Genomic DNA, 8,683 nt, shown 5'->3' with positions numbered 1-8,683 from the left:
GCCTGAGTACTCTTTAAAGAGAACCAAAAAAGCCAGAAAGGAAGGCAGACAGAAGAAGGTAATAGTAAGGAAAAATGTATCCTAGGGGGCATGCATCTTCAGGAATTGGAATTTTTTATTTTGCCGCTGGATAAGAAACTATACTATGCTATTTTATCTTTGCCGCTCTCTTACAGTATTTGATAGATGCTATATTTTAAGGAAAATCATCAACAGTTTCAATTATTTACAAATGGTATAGAAAAATCGATCAAACCAGACATGGAAGGCGGGCAGTAGCATAAAGAGCATGGAACTAATAATTAGAGATGGGTAAGTTCTTCAGATTTTTTTTTAAATGAGAATGATAGTTCTTGACAAGTATAAAAGCTTGTCACTACATGGTGGAGAGGCTAAACCAGGAGCTATCAAGTTCCTGATAATAAGCATCACCGAAAGCAACTTCATAAAAATCTTCATTTAACAACAGTCTGATTCAACTTCCTGGTTGGGACAACCCCCAGCCCCCCGATAGTAGAGCTCCCATTTTTTTACAGTGCCCTAAAACTTATTTAATCAGTCTTTTCAGTCATTTGAGAATAAGACATCTAATAAGGGTGCCGTAAATGTAATCTCCTTCTCATTTCTGTATTTTAGCTAATGCTTTTTACCATACGGAATGGTGACACGAGCTGTGCTGCAGGCAGCAGATCCAGGGCAATGTGTTATCTGCCTGTCCTCTCCCTGCCCCCACACCACAAGCCCAATAGAGATTTCATCTCTCAGTGCTATTTGTTTAATTGTTTTGCTGGTTGATCGCTAACCTATAGATTGAGCCAGCTTGAAACAACCCTTTTCTTATAAAGAGGGTTTTCCAGTTGGGTCATTTCTCTGAACTGATTTATAGCCTACATAACTCAACCTATTCAAAATGAAACAAGCACGTGAAACCCAAACCCAATGGCACGGATCTCTGGCACAGGCACACGATCAAGGTGAGAACAAGGTGGGGGGGATGGTGTCAATAAAATACCAATTCAGCTCGGCTGTAACCAGGATAGTTCCTCTGACCATACCCATAGGCCTTATCTCCTACTCCATCATGTTGCCTGTACATGACTTCTTTAATTGAAGTAATACATCTTTTGGGTCACTTTCCTTGTGTTAATGTATGATGAAAGACTTAACAGTCAAGTGAGAGAGGAGAAAAAAAGAGGCAGCTGTTACACTTTGCATTCACCTTCCTAATATATGACTGGAAGAATCTGGAGGCACGTCTCAGGCAAACATCAAAACAGCTATTATACAAATATGCTAGAACATCAAAGAGAACGCTCTCGTGTACCCTAGTTGATTTCCATTGCAAATACAAAGCTAACTCATTTATTTTCCAGTTTATGCTCATGATTATTTTAATTTAACATGTTTGTCCGGAGGCAGCCGTCATATTGATGCCATGGTGCTGTGTCACACAAGCTGTGGCCTGAGACACCCCAGCTGGGCATCTCAGTCTCAAGAGAATTTGTTCCTGCCTCATACAAAATGTATTGTATGGGAAAGCTTGCAGTGGTATTTTGCAAAATAGCAAAATCTGTTACTCTGGAACGTTACAGATATTTTAAGAATCCCATATGGGCTTATCTAGTCTGCTTTTTCTGAAGGTGGTCAGAATATACCTTAGTGGCAGATAGAAGAGTCTCAAGATGCATGTAGCTGGCATCAAAAGCAGATTGTCTGCAGATCCAGTTGTCCTTCTGCATGAGAAAAGCTAAGGGGAAGCTGCTGGGTTAGTAGAACCACCACTGGTGCCAAGGTTGACATCTAACTGAAATTTTATTATAAGATCAGTTACAGGTCTGTCACAGAGCAGCAATTCTACTGCGTTTTGAAGAGGAGGTGTCAGCTGTAATTGTGAAGAACCATGCAAAGATACCCTGGAGCTGCACAGGAGAAAAAAAAAATCTTATCTTTATAACCAGTGAATTTAACTTCAGTCGTTGGCAGTTGCACACATCTCACAGGTTCATGGAAATCGGGACTGGAAGGGACCAGGAAGAACAGGTTACAGTTGGCAAGTTTTCTTAACACTTTTCCTAAATTTATCTTTCTGCAATTTCAACAAACTTTTGTCCTGTTTGTTAGGGAACAGTGACATGGAGGGCTCCTCCCCAAGGGAGGATGAGCCAGGAACCAGGGGTGACTCCAGCACAGGCAGTGCCCTCACCAACCTGGGTGCAGCCTCGCATGCAGCACATCAATGGGGTCAGCAGAGGCAGGGGCTGGTAACAGCATCTGTCAGCAGCCCCAGACACAAGAGAGGGGATGAACCAGGGCCAGGTCCATCCAGGGGCAGCAGAAGACGAGACAGAACCCAAGGCTGAAGACAGGATTGGAGACAAGGCGACAATATGAACCTGAGGTCCATCTGGGAAGCCCTGTCAGAGAACCAGGGCAGGGATAGTTGGGGTGGGTGTCCCAGGTGGGGCTGGTCAGGGCAATTAAGACTTGTTAGTGCTGACAGCATCCTGACAGTATTCATGGTGGTCATGGTGATCGGTTATACTCTTCTCTTCTGTGGAAGATGCATCTGCTGGTTTTATCCTTTACTTTTAAGTTGCGCTCTTACACTCATAGAAAGGAAAAAGAATTGTGAAAATATACTTTAGAAAGGTGTATAAAGTCATGCCCTCCATTCTTGTGTTTGGTGGTGGTCTGTCCCAGTACAAGTCTGTGGAAGGATTTTGTTTCTTTGTCATTGTTGTTGTTCTGTTGGGGTTTTTTTTTGTCTCTTAGCATGAATGAGATATAAACTGTCTTTTTTTTTTCTTGTTTGAACCACTTTGCTCTAAATTCAGATATATGAACATGTTCAAAAAGCAGTCCATGAGAACTGTGCATAGCTTGCAGTGCTATTTCTTTTATCAAAACAATTGTATAAAGATTACGTTTTTTCCCAGAAGGCATTATCAAACAATTTGAGTCTTCACTACGGGGAAATCGGGAGAAGTGCAACAACATGCACTACAATTGGCCACAGTTCCGGGTAAGATGGTTGAAAACTCAGACCTCTGTCATCTCCTTCAGTTTATGCATCCAACTATTGTAGCATGAGAAATGTCAGAACTGTCTCTGAGCAGTAGGTCATCCTCCACGTTTTTTGTATATTCTGGGACCAACTGTTTTTCTATTTGCTCAGTGCTATTAAATGTTCATACAAAAACTACAGGCTGAAATCTGATAATTGCCTCCCATCATCTTCCCAAGCTTTTCTTCCAAACATTGTCTATGAAAGATTTAAGAGAGGATAGAAGAGCTCTCTAAAGGCTGAAAATGTGAGTACAGTTATAACACGTTGAACTGAATAGCAAAATGAATAATATATAGGTAATATATATTTTTTCATATAAGTTAATTAAATGAAAGAACCCGGAGTTTCTAGTCTGCAGTATGTTTTCTTGGAATTTCTATTCTTTCAAAGTGTACACAGAGCTATACCTGTACCCACTGTGGGATATTTCACACACGTTGTGTGAACAGTGCAAACACTGAGTTATTTAAGAAAAAAAGTATTTTGACAAGGAATAGCTGTGTACAGAGAAAAAGCACATACTTGGGAAATAGATCCATTTACAGTGCTAAAGCTTCACATACTCCACTATTTCCCACATTTTCTGCCATATGTTTTATTAAAGCAGGAACTTTTGAACCTTTGTCCCTGTAGGGAATTTAATTTAATCAAGGCTCATTCACAGGAGCGACAGATACTATATCTTGTCTCAAAGTGCAGTCTAATTCTGCCTTGATGCTGCTGCATAATGGATGCATACTTTACACTTACATTCCAGAGTGTATTTTTCAGCTAATATACTGTTTCAGCACTGTAGAAAAATAATCTGAAAATTGAAATGTGTGCCAGTCAAATGGCAGAGATTAATAAAAATTGCTGCCTGCATGAAAAACCTAAACTAGGTTTCCAGCAAGAAGATATTTTATTAGCAGAAATAAGAAGTTCTTTTCTGAATTCATTCTCATATGATAAATTAACTTCTCTTACAGTACAGACATTAAATCATTCTAAGTTACCTTAACACAGTTCTTAACATCTGTGCCCTTGCTGAGATTCCTTCAGTGCCCAGCAGCAGGAGCACTCAGCTAGCTGGAAATGAAAATGAGTGATTTATATAAAAATACTGAGCCACCTTTGAACTGATTAAACGTCTCCCTGTACATTGACTGCATAGCGGATCGTCTGAGATTATTTGCTTTGTAAACCCCTCACCTCCTGTAGTTTCTATCTCATAACCTCGAAGACTGATGACATTTTGCAGGGACACTTTTCAAGCCCAGATTCCTTATCTATGTGTTTCTCATTTTTTAAGTTTTTATATTTTGCCCAAAGCACTCACACCACTGAAGCTTTCCACATCCCTATAGCTGAGTAAGACTGTCCAGACAGAAAAGGAGGTGATTAGAGTCATCTTACCTGCTGCAGAAGTTTGATTTTCATCAGCTGGGGAGGGGGCAGATGGATGGGACAGGACACATTTTCTCATTTGTTGCCAGAGACTGAACTTTGGGGTTGCTTCATTTGTCAGCAAACAGTATTAGAACATGTGATTCTGGTTTCTTTACAAAATAATTGAGTAATCCAACTTCTCATGATGCATCTTCAGAAAGCCATTCATAGTGCACTCATTTTCTTTACATATTGCAAGTGGTTGATGTACATTATGGTTTGATAATTGGTCAGAATCGTCTGATGCCTGATTTTTTTTTTTTTCATTTTATATACTTTGTCTTGGCCAAACTGCATTATATGTTAATAATACTACCATAGTATGCCAGGAGCCTGTTGTATATGAAGACTGGAATGCAGTTTAATGAGAAAACAAGCGAAAAAAAAAAAGCATTTCCTTCCCCAGCCTCAGTATAAAAAATAAATTATAAATGTTTATGAACATTCAGACTAACAAGAACAAAGGATGAACACAAAGCTGGCTAGCATGATTACCAGTGATCTGATGCTTCAGGCCAAACAGATTTCACTGTTCACTTTGCAAAAAACTCGTGCTTCTTCCTCTTAAACGCTAGAGGAATATTTTCTGTGACTATAATCCTTACAGATCCTCTCAGCAGGGGTTGTAAATCAAGAGCATAAGACCAGTCACAGGACGATCTTCTGTATTACTCCCAGTTCTAGTTTACCATAGTTTGGAATAATCCAGCTCCGTTTTAGAAGCACATAAATTACTGGACGGGGCTCCCCAGAAAGCAAGTCCTCCCAGCACAAAGTATGGAAGCACACGTTCAAAACATTCGATATTTTTTGCACTTGCTCTGAGCAACCGAACTAGAACTGCCTTATGAGGAAAGATTAAAAGCAACTAAACCATACATGACTGACCAAAAATGACTTGTATACGGATACAATCGCAGGCTGCAAATATCAAGGAAAGACACTGTTTAGCGTGGTCAAAGGGCCAATCTGAATAAAGAGGTGATACATGTTACTTAGGAATCTGCATTACCAATAAACTAAACTTTATCACCGTATATAATTTTTGCAAATGCTGTGATATAAAGCATTACATGGTTTTAAGAATTACATTAATAAGTGTGAAGTCCTATGTGCTTTATGTATTTTTTCTGAGTTTATGGATCTATTTGGATAAATAAGGTTTTATTAACTCTTGGATACTGGATCAAATACTTAAAGGATCTGCGGAAGTTAAAAAAAATAAAGTCTGGTGTGAAGCAGTTCTGAACAGGTTAACCTCCTGCAGATTATTTCTAGTCCAGAAATGTACTTCAGCATTATCTTAAAGCCTGACTAATTACACCATTTCTACAAGCTCCTTCTTTGGGCTTTTTCGTATTTTCAACTCTCATATGTGAGAGCCTAACACTTAGAGAATAATATAAATTGATGAATTGTTTTCAACTATGATATGTTAAGTCTCATAGTTCATTTTCTAGCTAGTGCCCTCTCCACAGAGAAAGAGAACGTCCTTCCCTTCTCAGTCCTAACCACAAGATTTCATAGAATCATAGAATGTTTTGGGTTGGAAGGGACCCCTAGAGGTCATCTAGTCCAATCCCCCCGCAGTGAGCAGGGACACCGCTAACTAGATCAGGTTGCTCAGAGCCCCGTCCAACCAGGTCTTGAATGTTTCCAGGGCTGGAAACCCTGGAATCCACTACCTCTCTGGGCAACCCATTCCAGTGTTCCACTACCCTCACTGTAAAGAATTTCTTCCTTATATCTAGTCTAAACCTACCCTGCTTCAGTTTAAAACCATTACCCCTTGTCCTGTCACAGCTGGCCCTACTAAAAAGATTTTCCCCATCTTTCCTATAGGCCCCCTTTAGGTACTGAAAGGCCGCAATCAGGTCTCCCCGCAGCCTTCTCTTCTCCAGGCTGAACAAGCCCAACTCCCTCAGCCTGTCCTCATAAGAGAGGTGCTCCAGCCCTCGGATCATTTTTGTAGCCCTCCTCTGGACCTGCTCCAACAGTTCCATGTCCTTCTTGTGCTGAGGGCTCCAGAGCTGGATGCAGGACTGCAGGTGAGGTCTCACCAGAGCAGAGTAGAGGGGCAGAATCACCTCCCTCCACCTGCTGGCCATGCTTCTTTTGATGCAGCCAAGGGTACGGTTGGCCTTCTGGGCTGCCAGCGCACATTGCAAAATAAAGCCTACAGCACCTGGTATTCCTAGGCGGTCTCCCATCCAAGTACTAACCAAGCCTGACCCTGCTTAGCTTCCAAGATCAGATGAGATCAGGCGTTCTCAGGGTGTTGTGGCCGTAGGCTGAATTTCCCACCATTTTGCCAGCACTCAGAATTTCACAGTGTGCACAGATAAGGAAGGCTAGTGTTCTGTGTTCTTCAGAGAACACCCATGCAAACATGCGTACACAAGCATCATCTGTGCAAGACAGTTCAATCAAATAAAGTAGAAATGCATTTCACAGATGAGTGCAACCCTTCGTGCATTTAGTGCCATTAGTGTCATCATGCCATTTGCTGGTGTTTTGTGTAAGGGTGCAGAGGGTTAATTGAGCTTAAGCTGATTCCTTAGCAGTTTAAACAGAGTCATTATGAAACCTCCTTAAATATACGTCTACATCAGGATGCTGCGACGATTTAACAAAATCAATTTCTAACCCAATTTTCCTCATGCAGCCAAAATCCAAGCTTGAGCATAGCCCAATCTTCCAACTGGACTATCAACTGACATAGTAAAAATTCTTCCACACCATCATAAATACCTTAATCTTCCATCATTTATAGTGTTGGAGGAGAAGAAAATTGACATCCACATAACAGATAGAACTGCTCAGCAGAAGAGCCAGGGTTCATCACATATGAACTGAGAGGACTACCTAGGACATGATAACAGGCTGAAGTGTGTTCCAGTTGTACATACCACATGGTTCATTTCTGACATGTCATGTCTCTTGGAAGGCCTGACCCAAATCCCTCTGAAACTTGGACTGCGTGGTCTTGATGGCATGGATAATGTAGGCTGTTCTTCTCTGAGCTCAGTGGTTGCTCATCTGTGGACTAATATGGGGACTTCTGAAAGAAGGTGATGGCAACATTAGCCTGCCCTGTTTCTGAGGAGAGAGAGGACTGCAATAGGAGTGACAAGAGGCCACAAGTGTCATCAGCAAATGTGCCACCAAAGCTCAGTCCTACAACCAGTTTGCCTTGATACTGAAAATTGATCTTTCTCTTTCTGGGCCTCGGTCTAGGAGTGTTTGTAGAAAAGCTGTTATTCCAGGAGATGATGGCGAGAGCGATCCAGTGAATGAAAACAGAGTGCAAGGGAATGGTTTCTGAATTGATTGCCTCTGCACTTTTAGGGCATCAGCAGTCAAAGCTGGGATAGTGGTTATCCTTCACCTGGGGAAAACCTTACTAAGAACCTGAAAAAGAGACCCGAAATCAGCCTTGCTGTCTCTGGATAACTCTGTCCACTGTGTTTCTAATGCTTTCTGTGACAATGCTGGATTCACAGCTTGCTCCCTCTTGTTGAAACCTCTGGCACTGTGTAACAAGCAGTCCCAAAGCACCAAATGCAGGCTTCACTTTATACTGTGATCTAATTCACCTTCTTTTTAGTGGTCAGGTCTTCAGAGAATCTGTGGGAAAAGATCTCAAAGTCTCTTAGAAGCACAGCACAATTATTCTTCACTAGGATTAAATATATATTTTCTACGATTTATTCAAAGCATTTGAGATTTTTTTTCCCCTCTGCCCACATAAGTTAGGTATACCTTCCATTCCTAATGAAGTATTAAGCTGGGCATAAGCTTAGTATATTAAGCTAATGGTGGGGCAATGAAGATTATTCCTGTTATTCCTACTTTGAATGGGGAGATGAGGCCAGCTAGAGTAAAGATAATATTTTGGGAAATGCTTGAGGGACAGAAAACTCCTGAGTTCAAAACCTGGTGAGAAGCCATGGGGATGGTAGTGTACTTTGTTGCCAAATAAAAAACTATTTGAGAAGACTCATGTCAGTTAAGGTAAGTGTCTGTTTTCTCATGGGATGAGTTTAATGTTTATGAGTTTAATGAGAATTTTCATGACAACAAGTGAGATTGAAGAGAGGTTACTGCCAGAGCCCTGTGCCTCTGCACACCCCGCACCCTCTGCACTCTAGCAGAGATGCCATATGCTAGAATCCATGGAAAAAAATG

The 8,683-nt window shown here is 41.1% G+C and overlaps 1 pseudogene; it reads right to left on the bottom strand.

The window, feature by feature from the left end:
* Positions 1–6,668: 6,668 nt before the first annotated feature.
* Positions 6,669–6,787, bottom strand: LOC118452514 (annotated as a pseudogene).
* Positions 6,788–8,683: the final 1,896 nt, after the last annotated feature.

This window comes from Egretta garzetta, unplaced genomic scaffold, assembly GCF_000687185.1.
Source record: "Egretta garzetta isolate BGI_Z169 unplaced genomic scaffold, ASM68718v1 scaffold45, whole genome shotgun sequence".
NCBI lineage: Eukaryota > Metazoa > Chordata > Aves > Pelecaniformes > Ardeidae > Egretta > Egretta garzetta.
Note: the sequence above shows the minus strand (reverse complement) of the source record. Positions and strands in the feature narration are given on the sequence as shown.